At 46.0% G+C, this 19,604-nt stretch overlaps 1 protein-coding gene across 11 annotated transcripts in view; it reads left to right on the top strand.

The window, feature by feature from the left end:
* The window catches only part of LOC120958204 (receptor-type guanylate cyclase Gyc76C-like), a 56,876-nt gene that overhangs the window by 16,080 nt on the left and 21,192 nt on the right, over positions 1–19,604 (top strand). For 4 of the 11 annotated variants that reach the window (XM_049609905.1, XM_049609904.1, XM_049609911.1 and 1 more), the window contains exon 2: positions 3,460–4,572. The gene's annotated coding sequence lies outside the window, so the exon portion shown is untranslated. Of the gene's footprint in view, positions 1–2,091; positions 2,894–3,459; positions 4,573–19,604 lie in introns of those variants that run through there. The other 7 variants (XM_049609906.1, XM_049609907.1, XM_049609912.1 and 4 more) reach the window with 5 other exon arrangements.

The following is a 19,604-nucleotide window of genomic DNA, read 5'->3' on the forward strand; positions in this document are numbered from 1 at the left end:
GAATTCGGCACTTTGGGTTTCGTGGCGCACGGGCCTTTTCTGATGAAATGTAAATTTATGTATCGATTCCCGATAGTTTAACAACCATTTCGTGAGCACTCGTGTGTGTGTGTTTTTGGTTGTTTTGTTGCCTTTACCGGTGCAATACGGCCTTAAACCTGGCGATCGGACACGCAAATTTAACGACCACCGGCTAAAATAGCTATAATTAGCCGCTCCATTCACAGTGCCGTGCCATTCAAATGGTGAAATAGAGCCATCTACGTACGCCATTCGGGCTGGATTGTGTGCGTTTTTTTGTGAATGAATATGTAAAATAGTTTGCCATCGCGGGTGAAGCATTCAACGCCATTGAGGAGACACCGATGGCCTAGAAACAAAAACAAATCTCCCGAAAAAAAAATACAGTCACCTTACAAACCGGTTATCGGTTTAAGAAATGGTGTCAATTAACGAAAATATCCCACCTTATCTTATTCGTTTACAGAAATAGCTTAACGTTGAAGCGTCGTTTTTTACGGATGGGCGTGCAGGTTCAGCAAAGTAATAGTGTCGTTTTGAATGCGGCTCTGCTTGATAAATGATCGTTGGTGAACTTGATGGGGAGTGTTAAGCAAAGTGTTTGGTGGTGTACGGGTGGTCTTTGGAGGAGATTTTGGAGAAACAAAGCTAGGGCATCAACGATGACATTATTTCCAACGCGTCTGGGAATTGAAACATTTAACAGATTTGTAACTAAATGACTTGTTATGAGGGATGATGAAACAGCGACGGAATGGAATGTTGGAGTGTTTTACTGGAATATGCTGAAGAGTAATTCTATTTTGCCTTTTATGTGTTCTAACTATTTTTAATAGAGTAATTGAAAGTCATTTTCATGACATATTAGAGCCTAGCGAGACTAATGTTCGATGACAAGAGCTTACGGGAGATTTTGACATGGTTCAATGTCTCTATGTAAGCTCCTGTGCTGAGTGAACGTTTGATGCACCTTCAGTTGAAACAGATACACAGTAGTCTTGATAGATACTTTACATTGAAACACTTTTTCACTTTGAATATGATATCTTAGGTCTTCATCCCTGATGAAGGGGTGGTCTTGTCTTGCATCAAGTTGAATAACCCCTTCTTCCTAGTGAAGGTTAGCCAGAATCACATTTGGTCCAGGATTTTACAAGTAAATGATACCTACAGATCTCATAAGACAAATATCAATTCCTGGATATTGCATTAAGGCAGTAATAGAAGCGTTTAGTTGGGAAATAATCCAGGGTTCTTCTTGGATTTTAGTAGATATCAATCTCTCAGATTTGTTCCAGGATGTTATAAGTGAATAATGTCTACAGATCTCATTAGACAAACATCAATTGCTGGATATTGGATTAGGGCAGTAGTAGAAGCGTTTGATTGGGAAGTAAGCCAGAGTTCTGCTTGGGTTTTAGGAGACATTCCTAGGTCTGTGTTATCTCTAGCTTAAACTAGCCAATGGTTTTTGCTCACAAGGCTCTAATGTTCCTCCAAAAACGCATTCAAGCTCAACCTGTAGAGTTGTAAAACATTCTCCATAGCGTAAGCTCTCTTAATCACGCAAATTAACATCGTCTCATTCGGCTAATTCAAGGTCAGAATCTTGAGAGAGAGAAAGAGAGAGAAAACGAAAGAAATAACTTGCCATTTTACACGCAGTTTGTAAAAGCCCCTCCGTAGAACTGCTTCCCGTTGATAAGAGCATCCCATTTTTAGCATGAAATTTTTGCGCACCCGATTATAAATTACTCCTCCTCTCCGCCAATCCTTCCTTTCCTTGTTGAAGCTCACGAAAAAAAAGGTGGCGAGTAGGCAGGGAAGACACCAAATTGAGCAAACAATAAACACTTAAAACCCTCTTCCCTCTTCCCTAGCAATTGCCCTACCAATCGCCGGCCTCGTGTGTGTTGCAGGGTCGGTCAGTTCGCCCGGCAATAGTTTGGGCTTGGCTCGAACAAGATCGTCGTTCTCTCGTCCCACCATATCTGTTGTGTGTGAGTGTTGTTTTTACTCATCTTTTCCATCTTTCTGGTTTATTTTTAGCTCAACTCCCCACCACACCGTGCCACCACCATGCCGCCCTTCCTGGGTACGGATCGCTGAAGTAGACGGCCCTTCCGACCCAAACACTCCCCCCCAAAAATGCCCCCGCTCGTAACGAGAGAGAAAGTGTGCGTGCGGGTTAACGCTCACTCGGAGCGCCGGGATCTGAGCCTTCTTCTCCGGTTCGTGTGACCGTGTGTGTGTGTGTGGGCACACGCAATTGCCCAAGATGAGTTCGACGACGGCCCAAAGACCCTAAGAAGCGGATGCGAGACGCCACCCAATAGGCCACCACGTCTGTCCCCGCCTCAGAACGGGAGAACCCAACCGGGCAGCAGCTTAATTTCGCTCTCGCAGCCATCGCTTTCTATTGCAGCAAAGAAAAACTGCTCTCTCAAGCAAGTGCTCTCGATGATCTTCCCTCGCTTCATCCCCCAAAGCGTGAGAGAGAGAGAGCGCACACTTCTCAACCCCCGAGAGAGTGAGAGCCAAATTGCGTGCGCGTTCCCTGCAGGGTAGTAGTGGCGTGCGTTCTCTTGCACCACCGCCAGAAACGACGCATCTCCCGTGGGAAACGGATCGTTCGATCATTCAGTGTGTGCTGGCGAGGCGCGCGCTCGCTCGTATGTGTGTTTGCCCTGTAGATTTTTGTTGTTGTGGCGGGCCTGAACCGGGTGTGTTACGAGTGTGTGTCTCTCACTCGCCGGCCTGTGTGTGTGTGGGTATGTTTCCGTGGAGGGTTGGCGTGAAGCAAACAACGGGTCGCGGAGCGGAAATATCGTGAAGTTATCGGTTCAGTTCTTAGCGCGAGTATGTTCTCTGAGTGAGTGTGTCACACTTCATGTGGCTGATCGTGTGGACTACAAAAGGCCCCCCCTTCCCGGCCCCGATTAAATGGACGATCTTTACAAGCGTTAGGCAAAATATTGTGTGAGAAGCTCGTCCCTTGCAGAAAGGGAAAAGCGTGCACAGAGAAATGGAATTTTGCATGTTTGCTTAATCGTCACCGTACCATCTCAGATCGGCTATCTTAATCTTGTGTGCAGCAGATTAATCAACGCAAACCCTTCCCCGAACGCAACGCAAACTTATCATCCCTCTTTGTCTCTCTCACTCTCTCCCTCTCTCTCGCTACGTGTCTTTTGCAGCAAGAACGGAAGAACGGCTGAGTTTCTTCTGGGTTTACTCTTGTCTGCTTCCACTCTACCCCTTCTAGAACTGCCTCCCCCCCCACCCTTTTCCACCCCGCCCTCTATGGATCAGTCTCGATCGGTCCCAGTCCAGTGAAGAGCATTTGTTTCTCACGATCACGTCTTGGCCCGTGTCCGTCCGTCTTGCGGTTCTATTGTTCTCTTTTGCTCATCTTTTCCTTATCCTCTCCCCGCTCAGCAGCAGCAAAGTTACGTCAGCGAAATTAGTGTGTGTGAGTGTTTGTGAGTGATTGTGTGTGTGTGAAGTGTAGGCCTTTTTGGAGTGAATATTCTAGCTAGCACCCCGATTGCCAAACTCAGCCACAACGGCAACGGAAGTTGATGCTGCGTGCCGTAACGATTTGCGTATGCGATCATACGCTCCCGTTTTGCGTGGGTGTGATTTGTGTTGTGTGTCATACACACAGATACATGTGAAAAAGTGCATAGAAAACAAGGCCCAGAAGGTTGACAAAAAATCCCAAAAAAAAAGTGTTTTATGAAGAAGTGAAGCTGTGTCGTGAAAGCTCCGTGTGTGTGTGCAAGTGTAAAATTGTGTAAGTGGCTGTTGTGTGTATGGAAAATGAAATGCTAATCATCCCGTGTACGTCCTATGTGTGTGGCATTTAATCTCCGCTGCTTTGCCGTGAGTTCATTTCGTTGTGTGTAGGAGAGTGTGCGTAAAAAGAGTAATTTTCGGCGTGCAAAGTGGTTTCTGCACATGAGAAGTGTCTTAAGAAAAAAAAAGCAAGGTGGAAGAAGTAGCAAACAGCAGGGAAGAAAATAATAGGTCAGCAAATTAGCAAAAAGTGCCACGTATTATCACCAGCCTCGTCGTTGAACCCAGGTTCGGGGGCAGTGTATCAACGATCAGCGCAAATTGTTCGCTTCCTTCGTTTTAAAAGGAACGTCTGTTTGGTTTTGCTAATTGGGAACAAGCTCCCCCCCCCCATAGAAGAGGAGATGAGCTAGTTCCAGCGAGGGGAAGATAGTTCACTGATCGTTCACCAAACGGGGGGCGAAAATTTGGAAAACAAAAGTGCAATACCATTCCACAGGTCCATCAGTGAGAACAGAACGCATTCTCGCTTTCGGTGGTCCGTCTGCAGTTAGAGAAAAAGAGCAAAATAAATCTCACCTTCCCCTCCCGTCACGATCACGATCGTACTGCAGAGTGGCGTGAACAACCTCCTCCCTCCCCTACCCATCTCCGTACAACCGGCGCCGGCATCTTTCACACCCCACAGGACGACGATTTCACGTTCAAGGCGAAGCGCGCGAAACTATTCTCAGTTCGGCCTTCGAACACATGGTAAGTTTCGGGGTGTTGTCGTTGTGTGTTTAAGATTAGCTTCAATGGGGACGGGGGGGGGGACTGAAAATCTAATAAAAAGACGAGCAGTGGCCGGTTGAAAGGGATGAGGGGTTGTGTCGTTAAGGCACACAAATACACACACACACGCACACAGAACAGTTGCAGGGCATAACGGGTGTCTATTTTTAATTCATGTGCTGCAAAACATGTGGAGCGAGCTGCTGCAAGATCGCTCAGTGTGTGTGATTGTAACAGAAGAACGGGGGAGCGCACGTTGCAGAAGGCGGTAGTGGTGTCTGTTTATATTTTTACTGCACCAGAAAACTGTTTGTGTGGCGAGCGTTTGTACCGAGGCGGCAGGCGGCAACAAGCGGTTTCTTAGCTGCAGCCCCCTGCCAGGTTGGGGCTCGTGCATGTTTGTTTGTGGTTTGCAGTGTACGTATTTACCACCATTCATTGCGATTAGACCAACGGACCAACGGAGAGCAAAAGCAAGAAGAGTTGAAGTAAAAAAACATAGATTTGCACTGGCCGCTTTGCGCCGCAACGATTCGATTATAGCGCGCTTCGCTTTCGGGAAGGGTTGGGGGTTGTCCCTTTACGATGCGAAATATTTTGGCAACTCGAGCTTGAGGGGTGTCGGGATAAAGATGGGTTCGAGCGGGGACCAGGGCAGTTGAAATGGAGCTGTGTTTTTGTTTCTGTTTGAAAAATAAATCAATTTCTCATTTCACTTTCAATTCAAATGCAAGCAATTCACGACCAACGCTGAGATTATTGTTGATTGCGATGACTAATTTTAAAAATAAATAAACCAGAAGCTGATGGCCGATCGATGATGATGATGATGATGTTGTTGTGCATAACAAGGATTGGTTTTGAATATGTACGACCGTTACGATACAGAAAGGAATCAGCAAAGGAACAACACTAAATGATGTTATCAGCACTTTTGCACTTTTGCTTTGTAGTGTAAATAGAGCAACTGAGCGCCATTCCATTAACATTCTTTGAACAAATAAAATGGCTCAAAAAAGGATGAAAGTTTTAATGCTAACAATGCCAAACTTTTGTTGTGTAATTTCCTGTGAAAATACTCTATCATTAGAGGAGAGTTCTAGGAATCTTCCTAAAAGCAAAAAGTTTTTAAAAGCTGCTGTATGTATGTGGGATGAATATTTTCACCTCCGGTAGTTTAAAATGTTCAAACAAGCATAAACTTTGCCCTTTTTGAAAAGAACAATATATTCGGTCAATGGCCAGTACCGTTTAAGTAAAGTGTTTTTTCTAGCTTTTAGAAAACAAGTGTAACAGTAGGCGACCTTTCGAAAGCGCTTTCCTTGTTTGTTTACAATCCTATTTTTCCTCCACCAGGCGGGTAACGATGGCAATGGAGCCGCCAGGTCACCCGTACTGAACGGGTCGTTTTTATTTTGGAAACATCCGCATCCGTATGAATTTGTATTGTTCCTACAATAATTACCCAAAAAAAAAAAACAGAATGGCTGGAAAAGGTAACCAATTACAGAGAGGTGCGTTGAATACAACAGCTCATAAACGGGATGAGAACATAAAGCAAGACCATAAACACGGTTTGCCTTAATATCGGTTGCCATGCGCTTGAAATAATCTCTTTTTTTTTTGGTTTAACTCCTCATTCAAAGCCACCCCTTGCACCGTGCACCCACCCCTATCACCGTGCATGAATAGCTTTTATCAGAGCAGTTGTTAATTACAAAAAAAAAGAAAACAAAAGTTCAATGTTCTTACCGCACTCCTATGCTGTCTCTAGTTGAACATCATGTTGATGCTATTTAGCAAAAAGTCGAGTCTATCTTTGCGTCACATTGCACAGCATTCTGCGAATAGTAGCTACACGTAGAACAATGTCCTACGGATGCCTTCAAGCATCAAGAACCACTTTTAAGCGCGCCTCAGCTTCTTGGAAAGCACGAAGCGAAATGGTCCTCGGCGGCGTTGGGTTACGCAAAGCTCTTCTACCTTTCAGTCTCGGGACGGCAACCGATGCTGAGGACTGGGCGACGCCACGTGACAATAAATCATACCACTGGGCGAAAAGTTTTTGGTTTTGGGCTGTGTAAGCGCCACACCGGAACGGCGGATTGCTGTCTGCCCGCGCATGGTACACGTGGTTCAAAACATTTCTATCCCTTTCGTCGCTTCTCCCGAACGCCTCTTCATCGTGAAAACTTTAAACCCCTGCTAAGTGAGCAAGGTTGTAGTGATGGTTTGAGGCTAGGTTTTGTTTCGCCTGCCCGGAGATCTCACACTGGAAACTGATTTTACCCAACTCAGGGGCAGGTCGTAGTGGAAACTCCCTGAAGTATTGTTAACATTTACCGGAAAATGTAGGACACATTCCAGCAAAGGGGAAACCATGTCGGTGGGATTCGCGTGTAGCTTACGGTCGGGAAGCTGGTTGGTTAGTGTTAAACGTATAAATAACCCGAAGCAAATGAAACGAGATGTAGGTGGGAATTGATAGGAACGGTTGTAGAAAGTATTCTCAAGCTTTGCCACCGAGAAGCAACTTTTAAGCAGAAAGACAAACAAAGAGAAATAACAAACATACATTAAAATAAGCAGGAAAATCACTGTCACTTCTTTACTCCTGTAAAAGCTGCAATAAAGGCATCCTTGAAACATAAAACATAATTTGACAGCGAAAATAAGCTTCCGAGAAGTAATCACTCTCGCCGCCGGTAGACTTTTAAGCTGCAAAAGTTCCTTCAAGTGTCTCATTTTACTTTCTACAATGTAGCGCACACAATGGCAAAAGTTCTTTATTAAGCTGCTACTTTACAAGTGCAATGGAATCATCAAAAAAAAATATTTCCACCCAAAAAACATCCCCCAAAAGCCTGTACACGACTCAATCAACAGCGAGTTCATTGACATTGGTCGGTCCTTGAAGCGCTTCGGTTCGGTGTTTTCATGCTTATGATAAATTAAATCGCAGCGTGCAGCGTGCCCGATCGCTTAAGTACTCCCGCCCGGTACAGAGTGGGCTCACAGAGAGAACAACTTTTACATTCACTTTGGTTCTACTGTAGCCTGCAGCTCATGTTCATCGACGGGGAAGGTATCGCGTAATGCAAGGCTTTCCTCGTAACTGCGTGCACGTGGAATGTAACCGTAGGTAGTAGAAAGCACACGGAAAACTTTTCCCCCGACGCAAGGTTGTTGCGCCGTAAAAGGATGCACCGGTAGTGCTTCTGCTCCTAGAAAACGCCAACATTAGCTTACGAGCTGTGCGCACTGACGGTTCGAATGCATTAAAGCCCACCGCCTGAATGAAGCAACACATCCGATCCGAGGGAAGTAAAGTTTAATTTAAATAATTCTCAATTTTGCAACCAATAAACCCCACACCAACCAAACTGTGTAGGACGGAGAAATCACCCACAATGCTCCTTGTGTCCATCCATGACACAACCCTCTAACCATCGGTGTGTGGGGGTAGAGTTTGAGCTACAGTTTGAACCCGCCTAATGGACAGGATCGGCCCCGAAGAAGGCTTGGCACTACTTCGATCGGCGCTAAGCATACAACATAACTGTCAGCCCGTCGGCGGCATAAATTAATGGCTAATTGTTGGTTTTATCGGCCCGGCCAGGCCACACCAGGACAGCAACAGTGGTGCCCGGTGAGCCCCAACTGCCGCCTTGTTGGTTTGTTGGGAACTCTTTTCTTTTTATCGACCTCCTATGGTGTGAGTGGAGTTTTGATGCTCCAAGGATCGTCTTCGTTCGGCTTCGAGGCCGCTGGACGGTTGCTTTTGGGGTGGTGGGTGCAGGTGCAGGAAGGTAAATAAAACCCGCTAGCAACATGGAGGTGGACATCCCCGGCCCGCCGGGGTTAGGGCAAACAACGCGCTGGTGCGCGTGTCGATACGCGTTTCGGTCTCATGTTGCAGCCAGCCCCCGTCGCCCTGGTGGTTGGGCTGGAAAACATCCTTCTTGTGAGCGATTTAGTTGTGTTTGTTAAATGTTTTGAAAGTTAAATAATGAAACAATGTTACGCTAACTTTTACCTTAAAGCTCCAGTGGAATAGCAAACAACGCGGGTGCCTTTCGCTCGTAAATGTCATTGACACTACGACACCAAGAGGGGCAGACACGTGACAGATCGCGACGTTTCAGTGCGATGGCACCGCCTGCTTGATAGTGCTACACGTTTGCACAAACAAAACACACACATACACATTGATAACTTTCCAGTCCTATTTTTGTGTAGTCTAATAACGGTGTTAGAGAGAATCGCAATAACAACAAAAAAGCGCTCCAAAGTCTCGTCATCGTCAGTTTGCAAGTCGGCGGCAGAGACCGGGCAAGGGTGCCAACTGTGCGAACATATATCGGCGAACAACCACGGCATCACTCCGCCCTATCGTTTGGTCTGTGTTTGGTTGGGCGACTGTTTGGTTTGTTCCTGTTAGGTGATAATTTATCGTGATGGACGAGGGTAAATATTTAATTAACACATTCGACAGCCCGGGAATGGAGGAGATAAATATCTTTAAGCGGCTGGCTCTCTCTCTCTCTGAGAAGGACACATGTTTCGTGGTGTCGCGAATTGGCGTTTTTTGCGTCGTGGTTATCTGGGTGGGCGAGATGCGTTTTGTTGTTGCGTTTACTGTTGCTCTTCCCTGCAGTAGAGAGTGTAAGAAGGGGTTTAACGATGATTGAAATTGAAAAATTCAACCACGTTCCCGTGGTTTGCGATCGTTTCGGAAGTGTTGTTAAGTACGGACGGTGGATTGATTTGCAACGTCGTACTGCTAAGGAAGCGCCCTAAACATTCATCCCTTACCCTCAGCGACAGTGGAGAATATACACAGAACAACAACGCCTCGATGAAATGCAAACTTGGTAATGCGCGCGATACGCGATAAGTGGACGTGGTCAATTAGTAACTTAGGGCGGACAATCTAAACCCACCGCCAGGACTGAGCGCCACCGCCCAAACAATCTTGATTAGGAGACACGGGTGCTACTTGTTGGCTGTTGCTTGTTGCTTGCTAGTTGCCCGATTAGCGACGAGCTTAATGTTTGCTGCGCAAATCACCGATCCACTCGAAGAGGATTTGAGTTGGTGCCACTAGTGGAACGTTTTGTTTTGATTAGAACACATGTTAATTAAAAGGCATTAAATATGAGCTTTTTGTTGGTAAAATGATGGTAAATTAACGGAATATGTATACCAAACTACCATTATTTACATACCATTGGTGTGCAAGTAATCTAATTAGATTTGATATAATGTATTATATATCATAAAAGTTTACTAAAATACATAAAACTAAATACAAATAATGAAAAACCTTGAGATAACGTGTGTAGTTCTTAAAGATATGCAAATATACTATCAATTGCACAAATTTGACCGATAGATATATACCCACTGATATCAAAACATAACAAGAGGCGGTGATCGAATGGTTCACAAGAGCGCCATCTATTGCAAAACCGATGCAATTACTTCAGAAGAGTGATGATGTCTACTAATGCTCATTTTTTTCACGTCAAACGATAAACGATTTGTTTAGTTTTAATTGCAACAACATTGAAATAACACATACAAGAAGAGCATTTGAATATAAATTGCAAAATGTATGTTAAACTTACATATGGACGCCTTTTCACGCAATTCACTGTAAATCACTATCATTTTCTAGTGCTATCACAGAAAAGGTAAATATTTACAAATGCTCACAAGGTGTTTCAGTGTTGTGTTAGTTTTCCCCGTTGGAAGAAAGTCTTTACCACACACGAAATGTGGGGACGACCTACTGCTACTAGTACTAGCACTACCATCACCACCACTACTGCTACTACTACTACTACTACTACTACTACTACTACTGCTATTGCTCGTCACCCATTCGCATCCTCTCCGTGCACCCACGGGCATCCCGAGACAAGGCCAACGAATTGCAGCCAGAAATTAATCGCCCACCGGTCCACAAAACCGGTGACGCGTCGAGAGCAAGTCCCAGGGAACCGGCACCTCTCTATGGTCTTCGTTGTCGCTCGTCGCAGGTATGTTTGGAACCACCTTGAGAAGCTAGTCCCCGCCACCCTTAGACTTGGCTTCGGTTTGCGCGAAACAGGTTAGACCGGGCCGGATCCCGCGGCTTCCCGTGGCCTGCGAGTTGTTGTGATTCCGGTGACACTCTCTGCCGGGGTTTTGCGAGCAGATGTCATCCCGGGGAAGTTCCCGAGACGGGCCCCGTTGTGTTGGGTGTTGTGGAGCGGGTGCGATAGGTCAATGAAACTGCTGCACAGCCTAGGCAAAGTGGTTTTTCGAGGCGCGAACGGGCGCCTCGTGTGCGCTCGCGTGGTTGTGGTTTTGGTTGACTTGCAGCGTGCAGCTTCCCCGGGCACTGCATGAGCTCAGTGCAAACTCTTTGAAGTGTTGCAAGTGCAATTTGTGAATATTTGTTCCAGAAGTCGTACTGGAAAGATCTCCCTTCATTTGGGAATTAGTGCAAAGTTTGCATTTAATTACAATTAGGCTGGAATTTGTAGCAGCACAGCTTGGCCATCAGCTCCGTTCAGCTTTCTTAACCCATCCAGCTGTAGTAGCAAGCCACTGCAACCACTAGCCACTAGTTCTGTACGAGGTTTTTCCTCTTCACCGTGCAAGAAGCGGAGAGAAATGTGATTTAGAGGAAAAGTGAGGAAGAAAATACGAAACACCCTGTCAACACAACCAGGCACACCGGAGTGCGATAAAATGTAGCCGTATGATAGCGAATGATCCTCAACACAACGAGTGTGTGTGTGTGTGTGCTGGAAATGAAAAACGTCCAGTCGTGTGCATTCGAGCGAGCTTCCGATGGCTCGGATGGCTGTCCTTTTGCGACATGCACACGCGTGGCACTGTGGCACTGGATGATAGTTGCCTCCCAGCCCGAAAGCGAACCTAGCTTTTGCCACAAGCTTTTGCCACCGGAAAATACACAACTCTGCAGATGTGTGTGTGTTCGTGCGAGTGTTTGCAAAAAGTTCTTTTTTCCAATCCCAAGTTGCCCATGGAGGATTACTCGTTTCTTGGCAATCCTATTCGTGTTTTTTTTGCCTCCGTAGAAGGCGGTAGAGTGCATTAATGCAACGCGTGTCGGTGACAGCACGCAGCGTAATGTTTTGTGTAGCGCTTTTGTGTTGCTTTTTTTCGCTCCTCTTCTTCTCGTAGCTCGACCTCCCCTGGGGCACGGTCGAGTCACGGTCAAGGCAGTCCATTGCAGAGAGGAAAAATCATAAGCTTGTTCGTACATAAAAGAGACAAGATAAAGGCATGCTTTGAGAAGGCTTTTTTGTGTTGGATAGTTCTTTAAAACTATCTTTATTTATTTATACTTGTTTAAGACAAGGAAGCTTCGTATAATAACTCAATGTTGTGTTGATAGGACATGTCCTAATCTGCAGAATTGAAGCAAACGTTAAGGAATCATTCACTACACAGTGCAATCGTGCCCTCGTTAGCATGATCTGATTGGCCAAAAATAGTTCATCAATATAACCGAAACCGATCAGTTCCCCGTTTCCTTACGACAGTCGTCGATTACTTCCCCCCGTTCGCCCCGGCTTTGCCCTCCGAAACTTTACCCAATCGCTCACCCTCAACCAACCGTTTCGGAATCCGGCACAAACCGGCTCGCGTTGGCCGAAACATTTCACCCGCCATAACTGAACCCATCCATCATGCTACTTTGTTTGGGTCTGATTGGCACACGTTTCGCAGTTTGAAGTCGTCATGAACTGTACACGCACACACACACGCATGCGAGCACACGCGTACGCACGTTCTTCAACTCTTTTTTCATTACCATTTGGCGACTGGCCGATTTCCGGTTAGCTGTTGCCTGACGAAGCTGTACGCCAGAAGAGCGAACTGATGATCACCAGCGATGACCATGAAATTTCCGTGCCCGCACCAAAGCACCCGATCGATCATCGGCAGAACTTACGTGCTCCCGCCGTTTTTTTATGCTTCCACTGCTGTTGCTGCTGCTGCTTTATCGTGTTTCTCTTAAACGCTATCCCATGCTACGTAGTGACTACGGTACGCAAAAGGGCGGTTGGACGGAAGATAAACTTTTTTTTCTTCTCTTCAACATGCAAAAGCCTACCCCATTCCCCTTCCCTCTGGGTGGCTTCATGCGGTTGGCAAATCAATTAATTTAGTGTAAAGAGAGAGAGATAGAGATGTGGCAAAAGACGAAGGGTGGTGATGGTGTACTCTCTTCCTGTCTCCTGCGCCACTGCGCTATCGATCGGCACGGCAGCACACGGGCACGGGAATATCAAGACATTCCGAGACAATGTTGCAAAATTGCCCATTTGACTTCCCGACTTCGCTGAACGGGGGCGGAAGGAGGGGGTATGGTGGTATGTAAAGCTGGTTTTGGACAAACGTGCCGCAACGGCAGCCGAGAGAGGTTCCCCGAGGTCTGGCTGACTTTGATCGACTTGAACTTGACCAGCCCCCACCTTTGGAGGGGGAAACTGGCGCGCGGGGTCGAACTCCGTCCACCTCCGGGGCCGACGACGTTGTGGTCGCGCTTTTGCTATGCGCATAACGTTTTACAGTCCCCGACTATTGATTGATAAGTGGCTTGGAGGAAGTATGTTCATCTCTTTTGTGGTATAAAATGTTTTAAGAATGAATTGGGTTCCTGGTTTGCGTCATTCAATCTGAATTATAATCCTGAGACTAAATCAAATTACTCTTTATATAAGGAACATAATATTTTATCGACTAATAATTTCCCATACTCATCCAACATCAAGGCTCGAACTCGGGATTGTCTCTATGCATTGTCGCGCGTAGACGATGCTACTATGGAGTCAGTTTGATCGAATGAGGTTATAACGCGTATTGGTTGATCGACCGATATTGTCTTGAAATTTGTATCCTTGACTGTTTTTAATGTTTTGCTCATATTTGATAGTACTTCAAAGAATGGATCATGATAATATAACTAAATCTTACGTTAAATATTTATGGCCGAAAATCTGCTTAAAAACTCATCCTTTTCATCATGAATAAACAGCAAAGCTCGTTGATGCGTATTCCCGAATCTTTGCGTGCAACGATTGCTGGCGCAAAATAAATTGATGAGTCAAGTGAAGAAGGAAGCTAAAGAAAGCCACAATACCGCAAAAGCAGAAGAAGAAGACGAAGAAAACCCGTCTCGATCCTCGTTCCTCGATCATTCTTCCCCCTCACCGCTGGCGGCCGGTCGTGGGACGGTGGCACCCGGTCGTCCGATCGATTATGATCAGGCATAAATTATTGGCTCGAAGATTCCGTTTCGTTTCGTCCGTTAACGGCCGGCTAAAGCGAAGCGAATCAGCCTGGGGAGGAAGCTAGCTGGTTTGGTTTTAATTCGATCGGGGACCACCACGAAACACCACCGGCATGTACCGGTCAGCCGCTCGCAGTACTCCCGGGGCCTTCGATGGTCCAAGGTCTCCTGTTCCGGGAAGCAAGTCCCCGCTCGGGCGTGATTCCAATGACCGTGGCAAGAGGTGGTTTGCGCGCCGGAACGGTTAAAAGACGCACTGCAATGTACAGCCACAGTTATTACTTAATTAGTGAAACAAACCACCACCACCACCAGCAGAGGGAATAGGGAAGCGGCGGCTGTGTGGCACAAGCAAGCGTCAATTCCCTCTCCGTACGCACGCGTTGCTACATGCCGCGGCGTAAAGATAATTCTTTTGCGGATGACAAACTATGACAGCGCTACTGAGCCACTGAGGCGCGTCCGTCCGCCGGTGCGTACACTTCCGGGCGCTGCGTGGGACAAAATAATTGAATCGCCACCACAATGTGACGGCGTTCTGTGACATTCTGTTCACTCTTGTGCATTGTACTGATTATGCTTTCATTTTATTACAAAACATAAAATTTATGAATTGCTCTTATTGTTCATAAATGATATTAAAAAAAAGGACCAGCAACAAATGCAAATATCTTCTAAAACCAGATTCTTCGCTAACAGTGAAGAAATTTCCATAGAAAATCAATCCACTGTAGACACAGCACTCAAATTAAATCACACTCATGGCTCAACCACAGTTTACACTTGACCTGGCTTAACATTTTCCCGGAAAAAAGTCAAAAGAAGGGCACAGCTACCCACGGCTCAAATCACAACTTCGATCCATAAACTCTTCATTTGAATAGAATTCGTTACAACAGCAACATCGGAACAGAAGCAAAAAAATTACTCAAACGAACAAGAGCATAAAGCCGACGAGAGCATATGTAAACGAGCTTTAGCTTCGATTTTTCTCTCTCTATCTCCCTCCAGTCGATACTTTCGTTAGTCTGAGCCACACTGAGGCGTGTGCAAGGATGCGTGTTAGACGCTGCATTGAATGTGCTGCATTTGCTACATGGGAAGAGCATAAGCTGAGCTTCTTTTTTTTCGGGCTGGGTGAAGTGAACCCAATCCATCAATCTAACCATTGAGGGGGTTGTTTTTTTTTGCTACTCTCCTTTGCCATTGATGCATTTGCCGTTCATCGAGTTTAATGAATTCCATTCAAGGATTCCGGGCAGGCTCGCTTGACGGGCCCAGATGGAAGAGAAGGGCCTGCCTGAACGATCGCAGGGGATAAGAATTTCCATACCGTGCTTGTGCTTGTGGCCTGGTTCACGTCTTTTGCTAGGCTCGTGTTACGGCACCCAAATATATACAGTTGTAGATGAGTATGTGTGTGTGTGTTGAACTCGTTTGCAAGTTTTACTCACTAACATGCATACATTCTTGCAACGATATCGTTTACCAATTGATCATTTCATGTGAACATTTTTCCCCCGGTGAAATGAAACATACCGCGCACGAGCTGCATGTCCTTTTGTGTTGAACTCTAACATTACTTCCATACCTGTAACGCACCACGCTTTGCTAGCGGTGCACCGGCTGAACGATGCATCATTGAAAATTCTTGCCGCACGAGCGTGTAAACTGCCATTTGCCAAAGCGGCCCGGGGTAGGTGGGGGAGATTGAATTTTGCCCACGCAAATGTTGCACGCTTTGAAAGCCTTTTCGATGAGGTTTTGAATGTGAAAAATGGTCCATTTTCCACGCCATTTTCCCTGTGCTAGATTGCATTTTTGTGCAAACGACAAAGAGATGTTGTGAGATTATTATTTCAAACAGCAACGTGTCAATGGAATGTGGAACGTGGAACTAAAAATGACACTTCGATTACGGTTCCGCTGATACGGGACCTCTTTTTCTAATGAATCTGTAATTCAGCTGCGCTGAAAACTGGCTACAAAAAAGGCTCATCCCACAACGGGCTGCTGTTCTGCCGACACCGGCCACGCCGGATAGTGCATTGTTTCTTATTGAAATTGGATTCGAATGAGTTTCATCCGATTAGCATTAGTGCGGCACCGTCCCGTGTCGGCCTTTGCGAACGTGAATCCAATAAAGAGCCGAGCCGAGCTCGCAAATTGCCACGGGCAGCGGGAAGCGGCTAATATTCTCCACGCTCCACGCTTCACACGGGATGAAAGGAACAGTGTGGTGCAAAAAGTACGGCGTCAACTGTGTCGTTGTCTGTATCTTTTGTTGCAGTTTTAATGTCAATGTTTCGAGAGCTTTGAAATGATTCATTCTAGCTATAATATAATCTAGTTCCTATTGGAATATTTTGTAAATTCGAACTGGGCTGTGCTGGTGCAATCGTGAACCATACTGTGCAATCAACAGGTCGTTCTCGAAAAGCGCACTGTTTACGGCTGCTACCGGAAACTGTACCATCGTACCGTCGCATTTTGCCTTTCTCGCAACCGACCGTGCCGTCGGCCAGCATCTTTGACGACCTTTCGTTCCAATGGCGTATGAAGGCGGCGCACGGCCCGGGGTTGAGGAGCACGCGGGCCGTGAGATCATTGGTATGGGGGGTACCAGAGCCAGTGCGAGCGCCGTCATTCAGTGATTGATTAAATAGCGCTACCCGGGTTCTGTTTCCATTGGCTTGTTGGTTCAATTAGATTCACCTCCTTCACGCAAATAACTCCATCGACACACACACTCAAATACGGAACGGGCACATTCCGTTGTTCTGGTAGAATCGTCTGTCGAGCCGAGTCGATCATTGGGACGGCAATATTCGTGGATACTCGTACGAACCCAATGGGAGAGCCAATGTTTGCACCTACATTTCATTTATTTCCTGAACCCTCTCTGCTGCTATCCCCCCCTCCCGCTCCCGGGCTGCCATCATGATCAATTAGTGTCGACAATCGGTTGTACCAGTTGAATGGGAAGTGTGGGCGATAGAGGGACAGGGAAGCCCGATTGACAATTTAATTTCGAGCTTCGACGCAAACCATTTCCCGTCGTGTTTGTGAAGCGGGTGGCCGGTTTCGATTTAACATTTGGTTTGACGTCGAGAACAAATCATCGTTGCTTTACCGTATCCATCAAATGATCAGTATGCGTGTGTGTGTGTGCTAGAGTAGATGCAGTTTAATTGAATTAAGTGATCTTAGAGCGATCATACTTGTCATATTATGCCTGTCGAATGACTGTTAAGATATTAATAGATCAATAGATCAGTAAAACGGCGTGGAGACAGTAACGATAAGAATGATTACAACTGAATAAGTGAAATTATGTTTTACAAAACTCAATATAGATTATGTACTCCAATTTCATTTGTAATAAAAATAACTCAAATTATCATCTCTTTAGCTCGATAAATCATAAAATAAATATACTCAATCGATCACAAACGATCCGTCATGCTTTGTAGCGCAACGTAGAACGTTGCGCAAACCCATTCATGCACCACCAGACACACACACATACACACACATATATTAAAAGCATAGCAATCCAATGGTTGCAGGGCTGTGACTGAGGCTTAGAACTCAACAGCCACAGAACAGGTCGTGTACGATCGCGTCCGAGGCAACGGGCGTCCGAGCGATCGTGTGTGTGTGTGTGTGTGTGTTGTTGGCTGCGCGATAGCCCATGCGGTCCGCATGCGACTCGTACTTGCCAACGCCAGCCCCGGGGTCGACACCAAACCAAGGCCAGTTATTTATACCGATATCGGCGGTGGGGCTAAAAATAGCTACACTTTTAATAAATTATCTACCCGATTGCTGCACCCCCCCCCCCCCCCCCCCACTCCCCCCTCCCCCTTCCCTTGGTGATTGTTGTGTACTGTTGTTTGTGTCTCCATTGGGGTGTGTGCTGGCGCATTCGAACACTTTCGACACTTGAGTCGTCGGTTGAGCAACGGGATTATGTGAAAGAGAGAGAGAGAGAGAGAGTGTGTGTGTGTTGCACTGCTGTTGTTGTCGATGGAAAGGCAAACACCACGCAACCATTGGACGGACCCTTTTTTTGATAGAAGCGTCTGTGCTGTGTGTGTGTGTTTGTGTGACTACCCCAGTCCCCGGCAAAGATGCTTGACTTTGTGTGCTCCTGCTTGAGAACGTGCTCCTCCAGCGTTCTCTCGGGCTGGAGTGCTATTTACAGCCAACTCCAAAGTCTTGAACGGAGCGTTTGTGTGCTGATGTCTTGGAGTCTTTCGTGCCCGGCTTTTGCACAGAACGTGCGCTGAACCGTCAACGTTGAGAGAGAGAGAGAGAGAGATAGAGAAGAACGAAGACGATGGATGGCCCCCGTGCGTAAAAGAACGCAATGCAATGTAGTGTTCATTCGCAGCTCATCAGAATAAATTAAACCACTCAATAGCATAGTGGATCGTTGGGAGGGAGAGAAGAAAAAAACACACACACACACACTGGAAGACGACGATAAGTCACCCAGGGAGCACACAACAAACCATCCCCCGGTGTCCCTTAGCGACAAACACACGCGCCTCTGGTTCGATAGGTAAGGTTTGATTGGGGAAGTTGTACGGTGTGCTGGGACGAGAGAGTGTGCGCGCGCCCGTTTGCGCGTTGATTGACTCTGAGAGGAACACATTGAGCGCGCCACATATCCATCTATCCAACAACGCACACGATTGGAATATCACTTTTCAACAACGGGGGCACGATCGTCCCTCCCCGCACTCTCCGTTCCGGATGGATAATGACAATAGAGGCGGGAGAGGTTTATTGTGATTTTTAATATGGGTGTTATTGGTCATAATGTTTAATCGCTTTTCGCGCGTGCTGTGTATAAGGAAGTGGAAGATATACACAACAAAGTAGGGTTGGATGAGGGAGAGCTCTTTTACCAAATGTCAAAATACAAACGATCATTAGCACGTGTTTAGTATTATTAAAACGCTTCACAATATTAACAATCATTTCGATATTTGTCCGGAAAAGAAACGTCATAAGAGCTTAGGAAGAGAATTGAACCAATACCGTTTGTTGTGGTTGCTCGACAGTTTCGCACGACACCATGGGGACGCTCGTAGCACTGGAAGATTAATTAGCGTATAAAACAAGTCGCAAAGGATGTTTAAATACGAAAACATTAGCCTACGTGGAATGAATGAAGCTTTTAGATGCTTGCTAGTATAATTCAATTATATTATTATTCTATTGTTTGGACTGGTTTTCCTAAATTGATATTGGGGCAATATGGTGACAAATTAACGTGCTGGCTCTAATCAAGATTAAGATGCTTGGGTTCATTTTATGACCTCTAATCATATTCTGATTTGTTATATACCCCTACTTCCAAACAATTCTTAAAATGAATCATCCTAAAACACATTTTCATCATTTAGTGTCGAGTGTTTCACTTTTGTTTTGTTGACGATTAAATTGAATTCACTCTAAAGCGCAAGCTGTTTTCCAGCCGAGCGCCGTTTAGTGGTTACTGGAGTATGTTTTTGTAACACTATCGGCGCGACATCGGTTGAAACGGAACCACAATCCACAACACCGCAGCACAAACCACAACAACAAAAAGAAGGAAAGAACGATGAAAGAGGAAACCTTAACACGATCGCTCAGCCACCACAGAGGCTGGTTTGAGTACGGCAACTGGAACGAGAGAGAGAGA

Source organism: Anopheles coluzzii, chromosome 3, assembly GCF_943734685.1.
Source record: "Anopheles coluzzii chromosome 3, AcolN3, whole genome shotgun sequence".
NCBI lineage: Eukaryota > Metazoa > Arthropoda > Insecta > Diptera > Culicidae > Anopheles > Anopheles coluzzii.